The 26,913-nt window shown below is 42.4% G+C and overlaps 1 protein-coding gene across 1 annotated transcript in view; it reads right to left on the bottom strand.

The window, feature by feature from the left end:
* ATP10B (ATPase phospholipid transporting 10B (putative)) overlaps window positions 1-26,913 on the bottom strand; it is a 151,832-nt gene that overhangs the window by 95,574 nt on the left and 29,345 nt on the right. Inside the window, exon 2 of the mRNA XM_087709679.1 lies at window positions 2,760-2,868. The gene's annotated coding sequence lies outside the window, so the exon portion shown is untranslated. The remainder of the gene's footprint in view (window positions 1-2,759; window positions 2,869-26,913) is intronic.

Raw genomic sequence — 26,913 nt, 5'->3', positions numbered from 1 at the left:
ACAGTTATTTAAACATCCTTCATCCTTAAATATACCAAAAATTCAATCCATAACCACATGCTGGCATTTCATTTACTTATTTATAAAATCCTCCATTAACATTAAGTCCTCATATCCTGTTTTAGCTGAACATCCATAATATTTAATACCAAAGATTTCTAATCCTCCATGTATATAATTTATTATCATTCTCCTTTCTTTATTTAATTATATCCTATATCATAGCATTTCCCCCTATTAGTTAAGATTTAACTGTATATAGTTTTATTTTATTTTTTATAAAAATTATTATTGTTATTAATAATCTTTATATATGGTCCAAAGATATTTCTAACCTTCCCTTCTCATATCCAATTATTACTTATCATATCAACTCAACATTGTATATATTACTATCATTATCAATTTTTATTCAACTATACCTATTGCAAATGGATTTAACTAAGTTTAGCTAATTTTGAAATATACTCTTCCATCTATCAACCTGTATCTCTCCAATAACAGAACAATCTTATATCTGCTGCCATTTGTGGGTTCAATTCTCCAAACATCTTTATGAACAAGTCCATACGAAGAAATCTTTGCACCTTCTTGTCTGTAGTGCCTCTCATATAATGTTGCCGCCCTCTTTTTATTTCCTTTATCAGCTTGTCTTAAATTCTCAGTAGTGGTATCAAATGTTTTGCAGATGGTATTTCATAAACTATGAATTCTTTGATGTTTCCTTCTCTTCCTGTGCCCTGTCTTTTGAAGTAAGGTTTCTGTCCATTTAACTCCTCTTCAAACATTCCATTCTTTCCTCCCTCAGAAGTAAACCAATTGTCACGAATATCAACAAGTTCAGATTCTTTATTTCCGACATTCTTATTTTGTATTTGAAAAACATCCTCAGTTTTTTCCTCATACTTTGTTGCCAAAAGCACCAAATAATCCAATTTTCTCTGAATTCTGTCTTCTGTGTCAGACAGCGTCTGTAGTGCTGAAAAAATCACTTGAAGAGACGCTTGAATAGACACCATGTTTATACGCAGTTAGTATTTTTTCTTGGGAGCTCTGAAGTATATGCAAGTAAAAGCAGACTGAAAGCTGTACAATCTTATCAGATCTTAAGTCAATACAGCCAAGCAATAAAAGTGTCAAGATGTAAACAGCCAAATTATAGTGAATTGGTTTACAGCCCTCTTGCAGAAGATCAGAGGAGATGTTGGAGTAATCTATCCATTATCTGTGTGAATAACATTTAAAAGGTAGGATAACCACCATCCAAAACCATTAAAAGGATTAAAATCGCCGCTAGATTTTTCTGTTCTTTAATTTAAATTAGTTTGAATTTTTAGGCAGTCCGTTTCTCTCTAAACAATAAAATGTTCTTACCAGCTGGAAACACTTTCTCTTTCTTTAGGGCTGTCTGCAGTTTCAATAGCCTTGTGGATAATCCGGAAGTCACTGGCAAAGGGGTTTTTCCCTGGGTCCCCAGAGACTTTGCGGACGTCTCTGGGACCACTGGGTCTCCCTCTATCTTTCACTGTCTCTTCGGGACAGCTTGGGTCCAAAAAGAACTGTCCAGATGCACCAGTATAGATGGAGATTCAGGAACAGCCTGAAAGTCCGTCTTCATACTGCTAAGCCCCACCTTCTTCCCCCTAGATCTGTATATTTTTGGCTTTATATTATCTCCAGTATTGGGGTTAGTGCATGAGTAATCTGTCCTTGCTTGCGATTAATCAATGAATGAATGAATCAATCAATCAGAATAGAGCTGGAAGGGACCTTGGAGGACTTCTAGTCCAACACCTTGCTCAAGCAGGAGAACATATACTGTACAATTTGAGACAAGTGGCTGTCCAGTCTCTTCCTAAAAACCTCTAGTGATGAAGCACCCACAACCTCTGAAGGTAAGCTATTCCACTGGATAAGTGTTCTCACTGTTAGGAAGTTTGTCTTTAATTCCAGCTTGCTTCTTTCCTTGATTGGTTTCCATCTATTGTTTCTTGTCTTGCTTTCTGGTGCTTTGGAAAATAACTTGACCCCCTCTTCTTTCTGACAACCCCTCAAATACTGGAATACTGCTATCATGTCTCTAGACTGCCTTCTTTTCTCATATTCTGTTTATAGGATAGAATGCAGAATATGAAGGCTATAAGTTTAATTCAGTTTGGATTTTAATGTTCTTATTTCTGCAAAATATCATGTCCAAGTTTGTTTTTGCCCTTTGATAATTTGTATTTGTATAAGTATTTGTATCTTATCCAAAACAAGTGATAGTGGGACCCTCACCCTCACAAAATCTCTTCCTCCATCTCACACATCTATGGAACCAGATTGCTTTTTCTGTGTTTGCATGTTTTAAAGTGAAAATACAAATTACGTGTAGTCATGACTGATTTTGCTAGAACAATGTTTTCTGGAACATTATCTCAGAAAACAAGTACATTAGTGAGTGAGGATGGAAAGTGCAGACAATTGGTATGTGAAACAAATGTACATAGACACTCCACAGTATTCAGAATCATCTTTTGTAGAGATAAATCTTTTCTATATTTTTAGAACTGCTATATGCAAATGGAACTAATAGCCAATGCAGCAGTTTGTGTGGGTTTTTTAAACATGTAACTTATACTTCTAGGTGGCATTGAGAATGCTGATGCAAAAGGAAAGAAAATCTAGGTAAGTAATTAGTATGAATGATGCACATTTGTTTTCAGGGAGACTCACCTGACTAATTCTGAGAACACCATTTATCTATATTAAGCAGTTACCTGAATTGCTCTTCACTGATGTTCTATTGCTGGGAGTAGTTTTTGTAGACTGTTTTGGTATCAAGTGCTATTTTCTTTCCCAAATGAAAATACAATCCTTTTTCAGTCCCTGGGAAAATGGAAAGAGTAAAATATATTAAGCTGTTCATCTTATTATATTAACATATATCAGGTGATTATTTGTAGGGGGAATAGCTGTCAGACCTCAACCAGCAATTAAGAAATGTAATAGCTTTCTTATTTTTCCTCTCTCTTTATTTCTTTTATTTCTTCAATCTCCCTTTTGGTACAGTGGGGAAGAAGGAACACCTGAAGCTCTATGCTGAGAATGAAACTTGTTTTCATCATTATTTTTTGTTAAGCAATGACTGTGGTTTCAAGTGCGTGTAATTTGTTCTACTGTAATAGATTCTCACCAACGCCTAATGCTGAACACCTCCACACTCATTACCATAGGTATTTTTATGAAGTAACAGTAGTAAAATATTTATAATGTTCTCTATGGAGATATTCAGTACGTAGGTCTGCAGATGACATTTCAGTACTGTAACAAGCACGAACTGTTGTATAGTCTGTGAGGATTGTCAGATCTTTGTTTCTGCTTTTGGTGTCTGTGCATCACACTTCTGTTTCTAAACAAAAACAATGTTTAAAAAGAGTGATTTGCTTTGTAGCAGCATGCCCATTTATCTATTGTATTAAGGAGGCATAGACTGTTGCTAGACTCCAAGAGGGGTAGTTGTGTGGGCACCACATTGATATGCATGCTCATCCCATTGAAATCCTTGAGATGCCCTTCAATAGTTTTAAATTCACAGTCCAAACAGTCATTGGGACAAGATTTGCACGAGTGCAGTAAGAGTTCCTACTGATAGACAGCTCCTACTGCTAGCATGTAATTTGTCTTTTTCAAGAGGTTTCATTTTTGTAGGAAGAAAAAAGGAGGCAGGAGAAGGAATAGGAAAACACAGAGGATACAATAAAAGATGTCTCCTGAGGAAATTCTTTTCACAAAGAAGTCCTCATCTGGAATTCCAATGCCAAAGCTTTGGGGATTTTGGATTAGGTAAAGATAAAGGTTCCCCTCGCACATATGTGCTAGTCGTTCCTGACTCAAGGGGGCGGTGCTCATCTCCATTTCAAAGCCAAAGAGCCAGTGCTGTCTGAAGACATCTCAAGTGGCTTGCATGACTAAATGCCAAAGGCGCACACAATGCTGTTACCTTCCCATTAAAGGTGGTTCCGATTTTTCTACTTGCACTTTTACATGCTTTCGAACTGCTAGGTTGGCAGAAGCTGGGACAAATAATGGGAACTCACTCAGTTGGCACTAGAGATTCGACCTGTCAACCTGCCGACCTTTCTGATCGACAAGCTCAGCGTCTTAGCCACTGAGCCACCACGTCCCTTTTATGTTTTTGATTAATGAATGACTAATACTGATTTTTTCCAAGCTTTGGGGACTGTCCCTGTGGCAGGTGACTTGTGGACTCTGGGTGGCATACAAAATTGAAAAAAAAAGAGCTAAAAACAGTAAATCGTACAGCCACAAATAATCTGATAAATAACAAGATAAACAAAACAAAATAAAACAGGGACCTTAAGCAAAACATAAAGGTCAAACCTATGCCTGAGACCACAGTAAGGTTTTCAAAGCTTTCAGGATCCCCGGGAGAGAGACAGTGCTATCTTTATCTTGGGGCAGGGAGGCGGGGGAGAGATGTTGTTGAAAATGATAGGGGCTGCAAAAGAAAAGATGATTCTATAATTTCTTATGCAACACCAGAAGGGTTCAAAAGAATTGTGACCCTGCAAAATCTTAAACATTTCCAAACATCTTCGGTAGACTTTCTTGAACTTATTCTTGTGAATTTGTTTGCTTTCTACTTACAAATACTTTTGGTATTTGTGGTGCTTAGGTTGAGATTTGACAAATGTTATAAAAATGCAATACACGGATACAATGATCGTCACCAGGGATTGGGAATAGTCCTCCTTCCTGAGTCTCAGCTTTGCTGAGATTAGACAAACTTTGAATCATATATTCATGACAGTCTTCCATTCGCCTGACTTTAGTTTCTGAGAGAACAGATATTTTTACTTTCAGCTCAGCACTACGTTTTGGACAGTGGTGCACATCCATTTCTCATTCTGTGGAAGTGATCTTTTTCTTTGCACTAATTATTTCTTCAGTTCAATCTAGTGTTGGGTTTTAGAACCATTCTGGGATCTGTAAATTAAATGAGGGCCCTTTGGACTATGGGCGTTGAATGTGATCTTATGCTATACAGAAATTAAAAAAAGACTGGCAACATTTATTTTGAGAGGCAGCAATATTTAACACTTGACCCAGCAATTGAAAATACATTGATTATTTCATCAATGTAACAACTTATTATCCAGTAACTGACTTGGAAGGTACCTTGGAGGTCATCTAGTCCAACCTCCTGCTCATGCAGGAGACCTATACTAGGAATTCGAACTGCCGAACTCCCAACCTTTCTGATCGACAAGCTCAGTGTCTTAGCCACTGAGCCACCTAGTCAGCCAATGAACATTTGAATATTAAAGTGAATATCATAAATTAAGAGCAACTCAATAATTTATGAGAAAAACATGTTGGATTATCCATGGACAATCTAGTCCAGCATCCTAAATATATCCCTCTGAAATTCCCCAGAGAAGGACAGGAAGGCTGAAGTTGATAGCAGTAGGAATTTCATAGTGTGATCCCCCCCCACAGGATATTTTTAGTTACATAAACCACTGGGAAGCACCATATGACCAGTTTTGTGATAGCTTTCCTTCCTGCATATACTACTTGTTTAAAAACTCCAGATAGAGGGTTTTAATCCCATAGAATAACATCTGGTTACCTAGATGTCTGATGGGTTTCAATAGGACAAAACTGGTCACAAGTCAATGTACCTGAAAATACCACAGAAGATATGCACTGGTTAAAAAATAGCCCTGTCCCTTTCAAGGTGAGAGAGAAATAATTAAAAACTTTATGTACATAATTTAACACCTGTATCTCAGTTTAAGGAAAGAGTTAAAGGATTTAAAGTAGGGTGGACTGAATATATCATTCGGATAGAGTTCAAGAGCAGAAGACAAGTTGATTAAGGCTAGATTCCACAATCCAACAGATTCTGTCTCTTTAATAAGCAGAACTACTGCAGCATTAACTCTGGCTTCTTTACTATGGCAGTGTTTTACTAAAAAGTTTATAGGGAAGGAAATGCAGTCCTCTAACAAGGTTTTTCTGGGAGTTCATTTCTTATTCCCCCCCACACGTTTTAATCAACAGGAAAATGAAGTATGCACTGTTTTAGCATGAAGGAATGGAAACTTGTTATTAAAAATAATAACAATAGCACCGGGACCTAAATACGAAATGTCAAATTTAATACTGTAATTGCAGTGAACTAGCTAAGGAAGCACATTTTCCATATTCATTAAAAGTACATAATATTAATTTTTGAGACTGCTTCTACCTGGCACTTTCTTGATATGCCCTCTAGACTACCATCATCTCTAAGAAATGCTGATAATATGTACCCAGCAAATACCAACATCCACACCAGTATTATCATGTTGATGAACTTAATATGAATGATGGCTGACTCAGTCCCAACCTTAGACTCTCCTCTTTTCAAACCACAGAATTTCAACGCAACAGCACATTTCATTCCATGGGCTTGATACAGGCCAACCTGAATATTTTGTCGTATCACGTCATTTGAATTAAACACAAACACAATCCAGGACAGGCTTGAACCACAGGACATTTCAGTTCAAAAAATATGAAATTAACCAATTAATATAGTTAAGCGTTCAGAGAAGCAACAAAGGTCTCACATTCTGAATTAAATAAATCTCTTTTACAGTTAGGCAGAGTAATTGTTGATCTTATGATAGCTGAATGTTGTTGAGTGAACACAGAACGGCGCACAAGTAGCTCATCCCAGGAATATACTTATCTGCTGAGCTGGGTTTCTTTTTAAGATCGAAATGAAAGCAAGTAAAATGCATTAAATGCTATAAGTTTGCTTGCTGTACAGCATATTTCCATTTCAGCACAAGAGTTCATAGGCATCATTTTTTCAGATCATTTTTTTAATTTAAAAGATATTACTCTATCCTTCGCCTCATAACACTGTCATTGAAAGTTTATTTGATTACTTTGCTTTTATTATAAGTGACTCCTTCTGTTCTTTATGCCTGCAATAATATTCTTTACGTCCAGCGTAGAAGCCCATGCAATTCCTGTGGGTCTATTTCTGAGAAATTACGTAATTTGCTTGAACCAAAGGCATAGCTGTGCTTAGGGTCTGTTGATATTGTTTGGGTGGTAACAGTTCAATTGGCTGTGGAAATGTTTTAAACACTGATTTTGCAAAAAACAGGGGTGTTAAACTCAAGGCCTGGGGGCCGGATCTGGCACATGGGGTGCTTAGATCTTGCCCGCAGGGACGTCCTGTAAACACTTAAGGACCGGCCCATGGTGCGTATGACAGTGAAAACGGAGTTCGGGAGGGCTGGATGCAACTCTCCTGAGCTCCGTTTTCACTGGCAGAGGGTTGCAGGAGGCTGTCGCAGCCGAAAATGGAGCTTAGGAGCCCATTTTCACTGGCAGAGCACTCAGGCCACCACAGATGCCCCAAACACAAGTGATGTTGAGCTGGCCATATCCACCCTGGCCACACCCACCCCAGCCCTCCAAGGTCAAACACAACCCTGAAGTGGCCCTCAATGAAATTGACGCTCCTGCTCTAGCAGTATTATGATTGTTAGGATTTCAAGACATGGACATTATAAAACCTGATAGGAAGCCTGGGTTCTCCTGCTTGAGCAGGTGGCTGGACTAGAAGACCTCCAAGGTTCCTTCCAGCTCTATTCTATTCTATTCTATTCTATTCTATTCTATTCTATTCTATTCTATTCTGTTCAAAATAGAATAGGGTCCACAATAGGATCCAGCAGGGATAGCAACAGAAAAGGAGCAAAAAAGTCAAGATTGCAAGCATGACCATGCAAGCAAAGTCACTGCCCTTGAGAATGTGTATTGCAGCCATTTCATATATAAAAAAGGGCTGGGCTTTGATCACACTGCCATCTTGATTAGTTTGATCCATCCAAAACAGCCTTGTGTACCAAGCAGGCAAAGGATGATGCTTTTAAAATGCTCCTATTGCCTTGGAAGATACTGGCACCAAGCTAGTAGATAATCATGGCTGTACTACCTCTGACACCTTAGTTTTAAGACTCATAAACATCAACAGCTATCAGGCAGAACAAATAAAAAATTGTCTCAGGCCTCGGTGGAGAACCAATTTGCTTCTTGCATTCTGGCCATTCAGTCTTAGAGATCTGATCTGAGAAAAATGTTAAATCCCCCAATCTTCAGAATACTAAGCACAAAATATACTTTTTGGCTGGCTAATTTGTCACACATTAAGCCATTTATATTGTTTCTCCATAGTGTGCTGTGTAAACCAGTTTCTGAGGATTTGAAAATCATGGTTTGTGACTCAGCACTACGAATGTAAACTCTGCCATCTGTGCCAATTATTGTCAGCTCCTGAATTTGTACCATATTAAGGAATCTCAATACTTTGCTATTTCCAATTCTTCAGTCTATCACTGGCCAGTCTGCAGGTGACTTGCAATAATTTTCATTTCTATTGACTTGAAAGCTAAGTAAGCCAGCAATGAATCGACCAGTCTGTCCTACGATATCATCTGACCAATGAAAGAGTACAAGAAAAGAAGTCATTGTCAAAGCTTTGTATCAAGGTATTGTTAGTCATGAGGCAACACAAATCTCCTTCCCCAATCTGTGCAAAAACAAAACAAATTATTAGAATGCCTTGTATCCACACTTCAAGAACATACAGTGTATGCTTGTCTCTTCGCAAAATGATTGTAATTGTTGTTATAAAGATGGAGCTGCAAAGTTAACTCATCTAAGTCAAAGTTAAATGACTTCAATGATGGAATAGAAGGTGAACTCATCAAATTTCCAGATGACACTAAGCTGGCAGCAATAGCCAACATCCCAGAAGACAAGCACAGGATGCAAAAAGATCTCGACAGACTTGCACAATGGGTCCTATCCAACAAAATGAAATTTAATGTGGAGAAAAGCAAGGTTTTACAATGGGGCAGGAAAAAAAACCAAGGTACAAGTACAGATTAGGCGAAACCAGGCTCAAAAATAAGTAACTGTGAGAGGGACCTTGGACTCCTGATGGATGATCACTTAAACATGATTCAACAGTGTGCAGTAGCAGCCAAAAAAGCTAAAACAATCCTTGGTTGTATAAACCGAAGCATAGAATCAAAATCACATAAAGTATTAGTAACAGAGGTGGGTTGCTGCTGGTTCACCCTGGATGGGGAAAACTGGTAGTGGTGGTGGCAGGAGGCTCCACCCACACACCCAGATGCTTCTGTGCATGCGCAGTAGCATTGCACGATTGCATGCGTGCATGAGTGAACTGGTAATAAAATAAATTGCAACCCACCACACATTAGTATTGCTTTATAAAGCCTTCATAGGACCACACCTGGAATACTGCATCCAATTTTGGTCACCACATTACAAAAAAAATATGTTGAGACTTTGGAAAAAGTGCAGAGAAGAGCAACTAAGAGGATTAAAGGCTGGGAGACTAAAACATATGAAGAATGGTTGCAGGATCTGGGTTTGGCTAGTCTACAGAAAAGAAGGACCAGGGAAGACATGATAGCTGTATTCCAGTATTTGAGAGATGGCCAAAAAGAGGAAGGGGTTGACTTATTTTCCAAAGCAGCAGAGGGCAAGACAAGAAACAATGGATGGAAAGTAACCAAGGAGAGAAGCAACCTGGAATTAAGTAGAAACTGCCTAACAGTGAGGACAATTAACCAGTGGAATAGCTTGCCTTCAGAAGTTGTGGGTGCTTCATCACTCGAGGTTTTTAAGAAGAGACGGGACAGTAATTTGTCTGAAATGTTATAGGATCTGCTGCTTGAGCAGCAGACTGGACTAGAAGACCTCCAAGGTCCCTTCCAGCTCGATTCTGATTCTAAAAAAGTGACTGATCCTCTAATGAATTGAAAAGCTAATGATGAGATTGAAAGGATTGCATCTTGGAAAAACTGGTAACCAAAACTTCCTTAAATAACTGTCACCATGGTTGTAGGTTGCTACATTTCTGGAATGGAGAATGGGAAAAGATATTCTAGAGATGCAGGAGCTTCAAGGCATTGAAAGTTGCCGATGTGAATGAGGGACGGTCCCTGGAAAAGCAAAAAACAAAATCCCCCCCTCCAAAAGAAAAGAGAAAGAATGGCTACAGCCTCTTTCCACTCCCAACCCTCTCTGATGGTCACAAAGCCTTCTGAAGCGAAGGCAAAAGAACACATTTCTGATTTCACTCCTGTTCCTTTCTTTTCAGCTCCTGTGCACCTGCAACTCTCTGTTAAGGCAAGAACGATCTTGGCTGCACATTAAAGTAGAATCAGCAGGTCAGGGTGGCCTGCAGCTGCCTGGCTGTAGGAAAAATATGTGAGCAGCTGCTGTAAGGAGGAGGTCAACCCATCTTTCCTCTTTAATCACCTGCAAGCCAAATGCTACCGCAGTGAAAGGGACAGGATGATCCCAGACTTTCAGTCAATGGGAAAACAGGCTGTCCCCAAGCTTTCCCAGAACTTCAACACTGCAACTGGAAATTTGACTCATTTTCCTGTTGGAATTAAACTGCATCATGATAGCATGAGGAAACAGAGATGTGGATTTGAGTTTGGAGTGTGCTAGTTGAAGGAGTAGAACATCTACAGCAGCTTTAGAATTTCTTTTTGTATATCTAACTCTTCTCTATGGATACCATTTCCAACGATATGATATGATCAGAGTCCTTAACAATAGACCAGGATTGCTCTGGCTGTCCTGAAATCCTGAACTCACTGGGATCACATAACTCTTTCAGTACATATTGTGATTAGCTTGTTTCAGTCTCATGTGGTGGTAGTGGTATGTGAAGACATTGTTCTCTGGAGAAGGTTGTAATGCTGAAACCAATGGAAGGAAGGAGAAGAAGAGACCAGCAGCAAGGTGGATACAAGCTATAATGGTAGTGGGTATGCTGTTGGAGGACCTGAAAGGACCAATTGTCACAGAGAAAGTCTATGTGGTCACTAGAAGTCAAAAATGACTTAATGGTACATAATCAACCAACCAACCCACCAACCATCCAACCAACCAACCAACCAACCAACCAATCAACTTATAGCCAGGGGCTGGAGGACCAAAATAGTAATAGCTATAGCATTTAGATACATACTGCTTCATAGTGCTTTACAGCCCTCTCTAAGCAGTTTACAGAATCAGCATATTGCCTCCAACGATTTGGGTGCTCATTTTACCCACCTCAAAAGGATGGAAGGCTGAGTCAACCTTGAGCCTGTCAGAATCGAACTGCTGGCAGTGGGCAGAGTCAGCCTGCCATGCTGCCTTCTAACCACTGTGCCACCCCAGATCTTGTTTACCTTGCTTTTTAAATTTGAATTGTGAGGTACTTTGGAGAAATGCGAGAAGAAAATGTGAAAAAGCTTAAAAGCTCCAATTTCAAGTATTAATACCTGCCCACCTGCACACAGACACCCCCCACATCAAGTCTATTGTTCCTATGGAGGGAGCTGAAGATTTATGAGCCAGGGTGAAAAGTTAATGTGGCTATTAATAATGATGAAAAAGCTACTAAAGGGGGTTGTGAAACATAGAGCAGAAAATCATAAAAACAGAGGCCAGAAAGGCTCCAATCGCACCAACCAGCATTATCTCTCCATAAGTCAGTCTGCCTGTTGTTTCCCTCTGGCTTCATATATTTGCAAGCGAGGATGGGTAAAATTTTGTGCTACATGCACAAATATTTTCCTAGAACTGTGCACATTTCAAGCATAGGAATTCAAAAGGTGCCTCTCTCCATCCGGTTTAGTACTCTCTACATGGTTTGATGATATCTCCCCAATGTCTTAGGGAAGAGCCAAGGAGTTGGAATTGATCAATTTTATAGCATTGCAGACCCCTCCTCATTCCCACCTTGAAAGATTAGAAATGGCTTGGAAACAAAACTGCATCTTGAGGGCCGAGTTTACAAATCAGTCTGATTTATAGTGTAGAATGTGATGTTGTTCCCCATTGAACATAAACATGTGCCGCGGTGTAAGTTTATTTCATTCAGTAGCCTCCAGAGGTTTGGACTACAGTGCTACCCATGATGATCTTAAGGCAAAAGAAAGCCTGTGGGTGAGGCATGAAGAGTTCTTGCTTTCTCCAGGGTTTACTTCTATACCTGCTTATTTTACTTCTTGCTTGGCTCTAAGATTAGAAATGATCTTTGACAGGTGAATAATGAGCAGGGCTTGAGAGATTTAGTCAATAGGCTCTGCAGCACTGTGTTGTATTAACTTTTTCCAATGGAAATACCTGTTATGAATTTTCCCCATGCAGCTTGGCCCTCAGAGTGAATGTCTGCTGCTAGAGATACAAGTATGGTGCACCAAAGCCTAAGGAATGCAAACTTGTTCCGTTTGATCGCCCATCTTCTGCATTCTCCTTTTCCAGACCGTGAACCCAAAGACAATGTATATTCTGCAGGCTGCCTGGCATAATTATACCCTCTTCTTGAAACAATAAACATTGCTTTGGCCTTTGCTAATGCAAAAAGCAACATCAATACGCACGGCTGATTTGACTTGTTAATATTCCTCCTGCTTGCATAAACTTGTACAGGTCACACAGCAGCCCACATTAAAAGCACGATAGCACAGAGAAACAGGGTGTATTATGGCTGGGAACAGCTTCCACAACCGATCCCTGCTGCCTGTACCAGTTTGAAAGGGTCAGAAGCTGCAGCCGTGGGGGTATCTTTGTGGGTGGGCAAACACCCTGCTGCAATTTAAGTAACTAGAAACAATTGCTACTTATTCCTGGTAGGTGACTGGCAAATTACTACTCAGTACTTTGCATAGAGGAAAATAGTCCATTAAAAAAAAAAAAATTCTGCAGCTCTCTTGCTAGTAATCAAACATGGCTTCTTGGTGCTTGCCAGTGGTGGGATTCAAATAATTTAACAACCGGTTCTCTGCCCTAATGACCATCTGGGTAGGTGAGGCTCAGTGGTCATGTGACTGGGTGGGCGTGGCCAACTCAAGGTCACTCAGGTCGATGGACGCTTCACCTTAGCTGTTACAATGTAATAAGGGTTAACTGGAGAGGCAGTTTCTGTAAGCAGGTCAATAAAGATTAGGCTAGAAACAACACTAGAATGTTTCCTTCCTGCCTTCCTTACAGGATTAGCCCTGTAAAGTGGAAAAAAACAAAAGGAGATTTCTTCCAACAATCGGTTCTCTGAACTACTTAGAAAGTCACCAACCAGTTCTCCCAAATAGGTGCGAACTGGCTGAATCCCACCACTGGTGCTTGCATAGTCACAGAAGATGGGAACAAAGTGGCACAGGAGGATGGGAAGTAAGGAAGCAATTTCAGGATATATGTTGTAGGATAAGATATCACATATATAAAGTACTGAAGTAAAGAATACATCTGAGGAGAGATTTCTATGAAAGGAAGAACAAATAAACTATCGACAATGAATTAAAGTCATGAGCTCTTTTTTCTATTGCAACCTTTTGGCATGATTTTTTCTTTTATTGCATGCTTTTTGAGAATCTCAGGACCACTTTTGCTGTATCGTCTGATGCAATGATAAAAGGAATAGATCTCTAAATGGTATGCTTATGATGGTACCTTTGTGCTTGACAATTCTTAACTGGTCAGAATTCAGAAAATTATGTTTCACTGGACACTTGGATGGAATACTGATTTTGAAACATTAGACTGCATTTTTTTCAATTCTCTATGGATAGCTGTGGAACATTAAGTCAGAAACTTCACACAAAAAGAACAGAAAAAGGGGGACAGTGGAGAGAAAATACACATGAGTGGCACTGTGTAAAACAGAATCACCCATTGTTATATTTTTTTAGAGAGTAGGGAGTTTGGATGGCTACCACATATATTGATCAAAATATTCCGATAGAAGTTCTGATTTTTTTTCTATACTATTTGTTGATTAGTCAAAAATAAAATATATGTTGAGGAGAGAAAGATTACCTATCTTCTATATAAATGGTAAATTATCCTTGATGCACAAATATATGTCTGTTTGTGTGTGTGTGTGTGTGTCTGTGTATGTGTGTGTGTGTAGCATATTTTCCTGCTTTAGGGTAGCCATGGCATCCCTTTATATTTGCTTATCCAACAACAGACACATTTGTTAAGGAATTCAACATTGACTCCATTTTTTTTTCTTTTCCTAAGCTTTGGGCACCAATTATATATTTATTTGATTAAACTTATAATCTCCCCGTTGCTTTAAATGAATAGCACACTGAAAAATTGGTTAAAATGTGCCCTTGAGAAAATGAAGAAGTTTCATTATATTATAGGTTCCAGACAATTGGAACTGTGTAGAATTAGTTTTTATTGCAAATCAGCTTCTCTACAGTTAGGACTTTGAGAGAAAATGTTAAGTATGAATGAAAATAGGAGCAAGCTTCTGCAGTGACCCCACCATTCCAATTATGAGGCTCATCTCCATTCTTGTTCATCAGGCTGTCTATTATAACTAATTGCCTGAGTTCTGGAGGGTCAATATTACTTTGTCGCTTAGGTCTTTTGAAGAGAATTTCATGAGATGGTGAAGGAAGCTGCATTTGGCTCACCTTTCTATGAAATATCCATGTAACTGCCTTTCCCCTTATATACTGCAATGAGTGCAAACCTCCAAGTCTAACCTGAGACATAAATGGGTACCAAAGGATAAAGCATTCCCTCAATTCCAAACATTAATATAGATTAGAACCTTCATAATAGCTTCTTTTTTTTTTTTTAGGACACAAGAATTTGCATGCAATGTAAAGGAAAAATGAGGGATATTCCTAGAATGGAATGCTTTTAATCCAGAGTTCCTTGAGATGCACCTGAAACTTAGTTGCCACCTATCAGAGGTCGTCTTAAATATTCCTGCTTGTAATGAAGAAGACCTTATTCTGGAGCAATCCATAATTTAGGAGGAAATCTGTTTTTCCACCAGACGTTTGATCATTGATTTTATAACTCCTGACTTACATTTTCTAGAACAGGTCAACAAATCAATTGGGAGGGGACTTCATTGCAATCCAAGGAAGTTGATCAAAAGGGTTTGCTCTGAAAGAAACCCAAGGTTATAGGATTTCCAGAAGTATTGCATAACACATTAAGTCTACCATGGGACTCTAGAGATTGACTGGTTTGCTCATCAGTCAGAATTATTTTCTATCTCATATTATTTGCATTACAGGTAGTCCTCAGGTTACAACCATTTGTTCAGTGACTGCTCAAAGTTGTGATGGCATTGAACAAAAGAAAATTATGACAGGGCCTCCTAGTTTTGGCTATCACTGTGGTGGCACAGTGGTTAGAATGCAGTACTGCAGGCTACTTCTGCTGACTGCTGGCTGACTGCAATTTTGCAGTTCAAATCTCAGCAGTCTCAAGGTTGACTCAGCCTTCCATCCTTCCAAGGTGGGTAAAACGAGGGCCCAGATTGTTGGGGTCTAAGTCTAAGTACTATTGCTATCACAGTATCCCCATGGTCATATGATTGCAAGACAGGGGCTTGGTGTCTGGCTTTGTGTTGTGACTTTGTCACAACAAGCCACAGTCATATGATTGCAGTTTAAGATGTTCCCTGATAATTTCTCACAAGTAAAGATAATAGAGAAGCCAGTTGGATGCCAGAAGATTCAATCACATGACATCCTCGCTTAGTGATCTTTACTGTTGTTTGTTAATGATGGTAACCAGGATTGCTGAAATTGCCATTGCTGAGCAGTGCAATCACATCGTCAGCATTCCAAATATCATCCAAAATTAAATCAGAGTCCAAGGCAAAGTACTCCTCAAAGTTCCAATTTATTAAGAGATCCATGTTGGCACATCTGTGAAAGCCCGAATCTGAAAGCTTCTCAGGTTTTCCCACCCAGTTGAAAGTTCATGATCTTGCCCCCACACCTACAAATCCATCACATGGTCCAATCTTCCATTGCCACGCTGGCAGTTCCACCCATCCAGTTCCGGTCAGGCTCAGAGGTGTAGAGAACAAAAGATGACCTTGGTTTCTAGAAAGTAATTTTATTTTGACAACAATGTATTCTACTCCTTACTATTTCCCCTCCCAATTCCCTATTAATGAAACAGCATAGTAGAAAAGAATATTAGTGTGACAGGCCAAAGATCATAAAAGGAACTGGCTGCAGGCCTGACACACATCACACTTTATGACTGCATCCCTAAAAATGGAAATTCTGACCCTCCTTCTGACCCTACCACCAAAGACTACCTGTGTATACTTTATTATTAAGCCATGTCTTTGGAGAAGAATGTCTGAGAAGATGAGTACCAACCTGAGTATTGCCAATACTTCTAGATTGTCCACCCAGATTTTTAAAAATCTAAATCCATTCTGTTTTACAGAAAATGCTGTGTAAATAGCAGATTTGGGGTCTGGATGATGACAGCTGAATGAAAACTTGAGTAATGCAAGACAACCAAAGCTTGTGATTTTGTCATGTTGTGATCCAGTTTATAGCAATTCTGGAAGTCGTGTTAATGAGCATCCGACAACAAATGCTCTTTCCTTCTGGTTAAAAATAATAATCCAGTTCTCTCTAACTAATGGTAATAACTAAGCAAATACTGTCGTAAGGGAAATGGCTCTATTGCCTTTTCAAAAGGATGAGATGTCAACTTCAGCTTATTAATATAATTATCCTGTGAAGCTAATTTAAGGAAAAAAGTTGAAAAAATAAAACAGCAGGAGAGACAGTAGGACTGCTTTATTAAACCCAAATGAAGAAAGACTTTTTGACCAAAACAGTGCTCTCTTTTGGATACACCACTCCTATCTTCTAAGAAAATTAAGGATCAAATATTTAGTGTTGTTTCTATCATATCAAAATGAAGAAAGGAGGGAGAGAGAGAGAAAGAGAGGAAAAGAAGAATGTTATGTTCTGCGCAGCCGCCAAAACAAGGAGTTTAAGCGGGAAGCGATTCGACAGCTGATTGGCTGATCGTTTGACAGCTCCTGTATAAATAGGGAGCTGTCCAACGAGCAGCGGCGGCATTCCTGTTCTAAGCCGGTTCTGAACTGTTAGCTTGTTCTTTTGAGGGAATAAACTTGCTAGCCTTTATTCCTGTCTCCGCCTCAGTCATTACTGGCTACCCAAAGGTCCTCGGTACACACCACTGGCGACGAGGATGGGATTGCCAAACTGAGGTGCGAGAAGCTGAAGTCACTTACTGCTGAAGTCGCTTGCTGAGTCACTAGAACCGCGCTTAAGTTCCCCGCGACGAGACGTCGTGGCTCTGACAGGAATGGCCACGTTGAATTTCGCGCCATTCAACTATGGCTCTGAGACATGGGAGTCATACACGGCTCGGTTCGAGTGTTTTTTGGTCGCACACGACCTCACTGAGCTGACGGACGAGTGGAAATGCGCATTTTTCCTGTCCGTCTGTGGCAAAGATGTTTTTCATACTGCCAGGGCTCTTACAGCTCCGGAACCTATTAAGGCCGTCCCATGGCCCGTGCTGCTGGCGAAACTGACAAGCCATTATGCCCCATCGCCGTCCAAGATAGCCCGCAGGCACGCCTTTCATCAGCGGAGCCAAGCTGAGGGGGAGTCCGTCAGCGCTTACGTTGCTGCCTTACGCTCAGCCGCCCTGCACTGTGAGTTCCGAGACCTCGATGAAGCTCTCCTCGACCGCCTAGTGTGTGGCATCCGAGACCTCAAGCTTCAAAAGCGGTTACTGACAAAAACAGATCTTTCGTTTCAAACCGCCCTTGATGAAGTTCGGGCGTCCGAGATGGCTGAGGCTTCCCTAGCTACCATCGCAAAGGCCCGGTCTGCCCCTTCCACGCAGGCTGCCAGCGTTTTTAACACTGTGGCCGGTTCACCTGACTCTGAAAGTGAAGATTCCGATGCGGACACCCAGGATGAGGACATTAACCGCCTTGAGGAGGCGAACAGAAAGAGCTGGCCTCGGCGAAAGGGCAACGCTAAATCTGCATGTAGTGGTTGCGGAGGCAATCACGAAAGAGCTGAGTGCAGATTCAGACAAGCCCTCTGCCAGCGGTGTGGAAGAAAGGGCCACATCGCTCGGGTGTGCCGAGCAGCGCAGCCCATGTCCTCTCCAGAGTCCCAAGCCGAGCGGTCTCGGCCATTTCGAACCAAGAAAGCTAGAACGGACTGCCATGCAATCCTACGCAATGCTAATCACGACATCTCTTGCCACCTGCTGCAAAAGAAGATCCAACTATCTGTGAAGATAGAAGGGAAGCCCTGTGAGATGGAGCTCGACACCGGTTCCGCAACGTCCATAGTGTCTTGGAGCACCATCAAACGTCTCTTGCCTCAGCTGTCCAAACGCCAATTACAAGACTGTAATTTAACGTTAAGGGACTATCAGGGCAACCTGATTCCAGTAATCGGCACCCGGAAAGTCAGAGTGCAGTTCAAGGGGTTTGACGGCCGGCTACCCCTCATCATAGTCGAGGGACGACTGCCCAGCCTTCTAGGTCTCGACTGGTTCCAGTCCCTAGGTATGCAAGTCAGCGGAATCCACCACCTCGGCGCAACTGCACTCGACTGCTTAGTCAACGAGTTTCCAGCTGTCTTCGATGGCACTTTAGGCAAATACACAGGAACGCCTGTGTCCTTCAACCTCGACCCATCAGTGCAGCCGGTGCGAATTAAGCCACGCCGAGTTCCAATTGCACTCAAACCGAAGGTGGACGCCGAGCTGGACAAACTCGTAGCTCAGGGCGTCCTCGAGCCAGTGGATCATGCACGATGGGAAACACCCATCGTGCTGCCAATTAAGCCGGACGGCAGTGTGAGGATCTGCGCAGACTACCGCTGCTCGATCAACCGTGCCCTGCCTTCAAATGCGTACCCGGTGCCAGTGGTCCAGCACCTCCTACACACTCTGGGCGAGGGGTCAATTTTTGCAAAACTCGACCTTGCACAGGCGTACCAACAACTAGTCGTGGACAACGAAGCAGCTGAGGCACAGACAATCATCACGCACCGGGGTGCATTCCGTTGCCGCAGGTTGCAGTTTGGGGTGAGCATCGCCCCTGGACTTTTTCAAAGCTTGATGGAGCGCTTGCTCCAAGGACTCCAAGGCGTCGTCCCCTATTTTGACGACGTCCTTGTGTCAGCCACCTCCATGGATGAACTCATGGCCCGTTTGCGCATGGTTCTCCAAAAATTCCAAAACATGGGCCTGAAGGTTAAGAGAGACAAATGCCAGGTTGCGGTGTCCCAGATAGAGTTCCTGGGGTTCCTCATTGATGGCAATGGCATCCATCCCACTGCGGCCAAGACCAAAGCCATCCTTGAGGCCCCTGCTCCTACCAATAGAGCTGAATTACAGGCCTTTTTAGGCCTACTCAATTTCTATGCGGTCTTCCTGCCGCATAAAGCCTCTGTCGCGGAGCCACTCCACCGTCTCCTTGACTCGGGGGCTGCCTGGGTCTGGGGCCGGCGGGAGGCTTCCGCATTCAAGGCTGTGAAACATCTCCTGATCTCTAACGACGTCCTTGTTCAATACAGCGAGCACTTGCCTTTAGTGCTCGCCTGCGACGCTTCACCCTACGGGGTGGGCGCCGTCCTGTCACACCAGTTGCCTAGTGGAGCAGAGGTGCCGGTCGCCTACTTTTCCCGCACTCTCTCTGCTTCTGAGCGCAACTACGCGCAAATTGATAAAGAGGCCCTCGCTATTGTGGCCGGGGTGCGGCGCTTCCATCATTATTTGTACGGCCGCCCCTTCCAAATTGTCACTGACCACAAGCCTTTACTGGGGTTGCTTGCCGGCGACCGCCCGGCCCCGCAGGTGCTGTCTCCCCGAATGACACGATGGTCTGTGTTCCTTGCCTCCTACAACTACCTGCTACTGCACCGACCAGGGAAACAGATCGCTCACGCCGATGCCCTCAGCCGTTGCCCTTTGCCAGACGCTCCTGAAGACCCTACTGCTGCCGCCCCCGTCTTCCTCATTGACGACCTCAACCTTCCAATTTCTGCCGCCGACATCGCCCGGTCGTCCGCAAGGGATCAGGTACTATCCCGGGCACTAGATTGGGTTAGGCGAGGGTGGCCCAAGGACCCCGTAGATCCTGTTTTCCTTCCTTTTAAATCACGGCTGGCGGAACTCTCCGTTCAGCGCGGCTGTTTGCTGTGGGGCCACCGCGTTGTGGTGCCGGCCTCACTGAGGACTACCGTCTTGCAACAGCTTCACCTTGCACACCCCGGCATTGTCCGAATGAAAGCCCTGGGCAGAAGTTATGTCTGGTGGCCCAAGCTGGACCAGGACATAGCTGCCCATGTTGCCGGGTGCCCAAAATGTCAAGGTGCCCAAGCTTTACCACCCAGAGCCGAGCCCCGAACGTGGGAGCCACCATCCTCTCCCTGGTCGCGAATACACATTGATTTCGCGGGCCCTATTCAGGGCCGCATGCTTTTGATTATCGTGGACGCCTTCTCGAAGTGGGTCGAGGCGATCCACATGTCCTCCACTACGGCGGACGCTCTGATTGCCACCCTCTGCCACGTCTTCGCCACCCATGGGCTACCCGACGTGTTGGTGTCCGATAACGGACCACAACTGACAGCTGCCAAATTTGAGGCCTTCTTAGCTTCCCAGGGCATCCGGCATGCCCTGACGTCTCCCTTTCACCCCTCTAGTAATGGCTTGGCGGAGCGCGCTGTGCGGTCCGTCAAGGAGGCCCTTTCCAAAATGGATCACCTGCCCTGGTTAGAACGCATTGATGCCTTCTTGCTGGCTCACCGCTCCACGCCATCCCCAGAATCCAACACCAGCCCAGCCGAGCTCCTTATGGGACGGCGGCTAAGAACGACCCTTGACCGGTTGCACCCTGCATACTCTACCCCAAGGCCTTTGGATTCTCAGGGAGGGATGAGATCCTTCGCCCAGGGGGAAGCAGTGTATGCCCGTAATTATGGGGGGCATCCCTTGTGGCTACCGGGCATAGTAACTGATCAGACCGGGCCCTGCTCCTACAGGGTCAGGCTCCTCGACGGCAGAACGTGGAAACGTCACTGCGACCAGTTGCGGAGCAGGCACCCAGGGCAACCTTGCCAGCAGAGCCCAACAGTAGCCCAGCAGTCACCAACCAGCCCAGCGAGCCCAACAGCAGCGGCGACCAGCGACGGGGAAACCAGCGACGAGGAGGCCGACGTCGAGCAGGCAGCCAGCGCGCCAAACCGAAGCGGCGACTTACCTGGTGGGCCAGCACCCTTCTGCGGTCTTCCTCGGCGACCCGGGCAATCACCATCCTCCGGCGCAGAGTCCTCGGCCGAGGACGAGCAACCAGGGCCTCCAAGCAGGGCAGAAGGGCTCCGGGCATCCAGCCGAGTCAGGCGGCGGCCAGCGTACTTGCAAGACTACGCTTGCGCGAACTTAGAAGGGAGGGGTGTTATGTTCTGCGCAGCCGCCAAAACAAGGAGTTTAAGCGGGAAGCGATTCGACAGCTGATTGGCTGATCGTTTGACAGCTCCTGTATAAATAGGGAGCTGTCCAACGAGCAGCGGCGGCATTCCTGTTCTAAGCCGGTTCTGAACTGTTAGCTTGTTCTTTTGAGGGAATAAACTTGTTAGCCTTTATTCCTGTCTCCGCCTCAGTCATTACTGGCTACCCAAAGGTCCTCGGTACACACCAAAGAATCTGAAAGCACAAATTATTTTCAACTTATTACAAGTCGAAGCTTTTGATATTGAAACTAGGAAAGAGAAGAAAAGAGGAGATGAAGATGTGATAATAAGGAATAATAAGTAGAGGAAGTATGGTAACAAAACTAGAGGAAGATATAGAATATAGAAAATCAGATATGGAAAAATCAGTAAACTAAAATATTGAGAAAAATTATATGGAGGGAAAAAAAGAAAAATACATTGATGAAATGGTTTGAAACTAGTAGAAATAAAAGGAGAAGGAAGCTGAATTTGGGAGTAACTAAATTAAATGGAAGTAATAAGATTATAGAATAAAAGTCACAGAGTTGCAAGAGACTTTGGAAGTTCCTGGTTCAACTACCCTGCCTAGGGTAGGAATCTTCAGACCATCTGGATCACAAATTTATCCATTTATTTGAGAATCTTTATTGACTCTATGCTTCCAAGGAGCAGGCTGTTCTATTGTTTAACAGCAGTCTCTGTTAGGAATACCAAAAGTGCTTTTTTCAAAAGGCAGCTGGACTTGGTGTTTTCTTCAAGATGTTTTGCTTCTCATTCAAGAACCTTCTTCAGTTCTGAAGAAGCTTCTTGGATGAGAAGTGAAACATCTTGAAGGAAAAACAAAATCCAGTTGCCTCTTGCAAAAACATCTTTGGAACAGTGATGGGTTGTAATTTATTTTACTACTGGTTCACTTGTGTGTGCATGCGCTTGCATAATGTTTCTGCGCATGCACAGAAGCAACCAGGAGGGTCCCACTGCCGCCACTACCGGTTCATCCGATCCAGAGCAAACCGGTGACAACCCACCTCTGGTTTTTTGGGACAACCATGACCTAGATAACTGAGAATCTCAATAAACACTCTCTTGTTAGGAAATTCCTTCTCTTGTAAAATTCCCACTTCCTAAGTACTACCTTCAGTACTCTGGAGAGTACATCCACACCCTCTTCCCTGTGGCAACCTTTGTTGGAAGACTGCTATCATGTTTCTCTTATCCGATTTTTAAAATGTTAAACTTACTGAATGCCTTTAAAAGGTCTTCAATGGCTTTAGTGGATGGTTCCTTGGCATCTTTATTTTTCTTCTCAGTACTATTTCCAACTCCTAAGGATCTTTCTTATATTATGATAACCAGATGTGATCTCACCTCTGCATACCTCTGTTGATGCAGCCCAGAATTGCATTAGCTCTTTTGGCCGCTGCAGTCCATTAAGAGTAAACTCATGCTTACTCTTGCTATATCAGTAGTATTGATTAACCAGGTAAGACTTAAATTATATTTGGGCATTGGTTTTTTTTTGTTTTTTTTTGTTTTCAAGTGCAGGACCCTACATTTCTTGCTATTGAATAACATTCTGTTGATTCTTTAATGTTATTTAACACTAGCTGTACCTGGCCACTTGTTGCTGTGGCCCAGTTTGGGCATAGTGGGCAGCAGATGGGTGCTGCCATTGGTCAGGACTCGGGGCTGCTGGGCCAGGCGTGGCTGGTTGGGGGAGACGGCGCCGGGGCTGTCAGCCTTGTGGAAGTCATTGAGCATCTCCTCAGAGGAGCTGTGCTCAGGCTCCCCCAAGACTGTGGCCCGGGAGAGTGAGACGTCCAGGATCTCGGAGGAAGAGAAGTCCTTGGTGTGCCGCCTCATGAGGCACCTAGAGGCCTCCCCAGCCCCGCTGCACCTCAGGCTGCCACCGCTGCTGCCACCCCATGGGAGCTGCCTTGGCAAGGCCGTAGCTGGCTTGTTGTGAGGGGGTGGTGGCGGAGAGCGTGCACAGATGGCCGGGCTGAGGAGACACTCTGCCTCCGCCTCCTCTGGAACTCCGCTGGGCTGGCCGGGGTAGGCCAGCTTAAGGGTGGGGGAGGCGGCTGAGGGATGGCACAGGTGGTGCCCTGTCGCAGACAGCAAAGGCCCGGCAGGAGGGGAGGGGAGAGAGGGGAGAGGGAGGCCAAAAGGCTTCAGCTCCCCTTGGCGGAAATGGCCAAAGCTCATCAGAGAAGGGGCACAAAGAGGAAAGGGTGTGGCCATAGCCCAGCCACACATATGAAGGGACCGTCGGGACGAAGCTAGAGAGTGGCCGAACTGTTCCGAATACACCATACTCACTAAATGAATGCTATGGTAAATGACACAGCTCAATTCCAACACAATGTCACACGAAATAATTAAATCAAAATGAAAATAAATTGAAATCTATGAAAATTCAATATAACAATGCAATCGGAAACATTGAAATGGAATCATGAAATATTTAGTATAGTGTGTGTTGCTTTTACGTCCACCAGATGGCGCTGGTTTTCAAAAAAGCATGTTTTTACAAAAAATCATGTTTTTACCTGTCACAGGTGTGACATCTGTATAATATATGTATATAAAAACATTCGCGGGTTCGAATGCAACGTTGTGTCAAAATTTCAAAGCAATCAGTGAAGAACTTTCGGAGGTTAGCGATTTTGAACAAACAACCATTACATTTTTATTTATATAGATTCTGTTAAAGATTATCAGTGTTTTTTAAACTTTAGGCCAACTTTACAGAAAATAAAGCAGATGAATAGAAGGGAAAAATAGATTTGTTAAAAAAAAGGTCAAATGTAAAGAAGTGATATCTGCTTTGATACAATAAATATAATGTGGAAAAAAAAAGATTATCATAAAGGCATAAGACAACAAGGGAAAAGCAAAAGATTAGATACGAAGTTTAAAAATGAGATAATTCAAACTTTAAAAAAGTGTGACTCAATTTGGTGTGGTTCTTAAGGTGCTGGGCTAGATACCAGGAGACTGTTAGTTCTATTGGCCTTGCGCCAGTGACTCAGCCCAACTTACCTCACAGGATTATTGTTGTGGAGAAAATAAGAGGAGGAAGGAGTATGATGTATGTTCGTGGCCTTGAGTTATTTATAAAAATAATAAGGGTGGGACAAAAAAAATCTAATAAATATATGAATAAAAAATGAGACACTATAAAAGCTTAGTGAAAATGAAAATAAGAATTGATTGGATTTAAAGAAAGAAGATCTAAAACAAGTGGGAAATTTAAAATACTAAAGAAATGAATGTAAGAAAGTAATTAAAAAATTTAAAATAAAGCTATATAGTTTGAGGGGGTAAATGGTAGCTAGCAATCCCCCCCCCCTGGAAGTGCAGCAACAGTATTAATAGAATACATACAACAGTATCAATCAGTATCAATGGCTACGCTTGACAGGTGTGAAATTTAGAACAACAAAATATGCCAATAACTTGACAAAGCCATACAGTATTATCTTTGAATGGCTAAGTTTATTTACAACCTTCTTTTTAACACAAATTTATGCTCAAGACATTACCGCTGTATACCAGATATATAAAATTCCTTAAATGTTGTTAGCATACACGTCATTTAATACATGTTATAACCTGGCATTTATTTCACACCTGGACTTCACAGGTTGACTACGTCTGAACTCTGTCTATGACTCAACCACCGGGTGAAAGAAATCAAACACCCACAGACTTGTTTCTCCTCTTCTTTCTAGTGGAGCACAGCACTTCCCCAATGGGGAAAATAATACCACAATGTCCTTTGTGCTAATACGATTCTATTATGCACAAAGGAAAACTTGTGGGGGCATTGTTAGGGGAAATAGAAATTAGAATGCAGTTGTTACTGGATATGGTTGGGATAAATTGTACACTGATTTGCTGTTGATGTAACATTGCAACTGAAGAAAGATAAAACACTTCCATTAAAATTAACAGACTTGCCTTACCATGCCTCTTATTCCTCATTTGAGATAATAAAATTCTGATGAATTTAGCAGCTAGTCAGATATACAGTCCTTCTCTCTGGGATGGTCGTCCTCTTCCACTGAGCACGCCACTTTGGGAGGGATGCTCATGGAGCGGTGAGGGAGGAAGGGTACACCCCGCGTAGCCAGCAAGATCAGCCGAATTAACCCTGCTGATCAATGAGGTGACAGATGTCACAGCTAGATTGACCTCCCATCCAAGTCTGATGGATAAAATGTGGCAACAACAAAATATATCTCACTCTGTAATATCAAAAAACCTCCACTTTTTGATTAAATACTTTCTCAAGAATTAATAGTCTCCTGTTCCATAGGGGTTTATATGCTAATTACTCTGCCTACTTCCTAGCACTTGCTTGAGTATGTGTGAATTAGTTCTAAGAATTAATTTGGAGACCATAGATGTAAGGCTGTTCTCCTTTCAACTGATTCAGGACTTCACATCAAGTTTTGAGTACTGAGTCCACCTATGGTTTTAAATTTAGAAGACTGCCAAGCCTTCCTCTAATCCTTGGTTCTTCCTCAAGTGGATGCTTTTTATTATCATTTATTCATTATTGATTATTCTTTGAGATCTTAAGATGGCACACATATCAACAGAGATGGAAGGGGTCAGTTAGGCCATCACATTTAACCATCAACTCACAGCAGGAATCTAAATTAAAAGCATCTCAGATGGTGGCTATCTAGACTTGTGTTTAAAACATTTAGGGAAGGATGCCTTACCATTTCCGAGGTTCAAACTATTGAAACTCTCACATTTTTTCCTTACCACTTAGGTAAAATTGGCCATTCTGTAAATTTAAAAGACTACATTTTAGTGTCCTGCATAAGAAATGACAGAGAACATGGCTTGCTCTTCTTCTGTGTGACATTCTCATATATCACATCCTTTTCTTCTCTCCTGGCTAAACATTCCCAGTTCCTTCAATGTCTCTTTAGAGGACTTGTCTTGATTATCCACACTGATGCTCTTTTTCATTTCATCTCATTGACTGTGGGATCCTAGCAAACTGTGATGATTGCCAAAGGATGACATGTATACATAACAGAATCTGTGGCTGACTTTGGAGGACAAGAGAAAGAAATGATGCCTAGAAAATAGACAAAAGGAGGGGATGCCCCCCCCCAGTACTTAACAATCAGAGGCTTCTCCTAATTGATCAGATATTTAAAAATGGCTGTAGTTTGTACCTTTAGGTTTGCAAGATTCTTACAATAAAGTAGATTTAAGTCACATAGCTGTGTTTGGTTTATCTGGGAAGGCTGACTGTATATGAGGATGCTGCCATTACATAATTGTATCCTGAAGTCTGATGCAAGTGCTATCTTTCAACTTTTGGATCAGGAACATCACACATGCATTATTGTTTCCTTCATCTTGACTGGCCTGAGGATGTGATGTCCACTATTTCACATTTGTCCACCAAATTTACAGGAGGAAACTGGTGTATAGAAGGACCCATTTCTCAAGGGCAATATCTCCGCTCCCTTGAGCATTGATTTCTATTGAA

This window comes from Thamnophis sirtalis, unplaced genomic scaffold (genome assembly GCF_051295495.1).
Source record: "Thamnophis sirtalis isolate CommonGarterSnake01/CBP01778 unplaced genomic scaffold, rThaSir2_p1.2 scaffold_3, whole genome shotgun sequence".
In the NCBI taxonomy this organism is placed as follows: Eukaryota; Metazoa; Chordata; class Lepidosauria; order Squamata; family Natricidae; genus Thamnophis; species Thamnophis sirtalis.
Note: the sequence above shows the minus strand (reverse complement) of the source record. Positions and strands in the feature narration are given on the sequence as shown.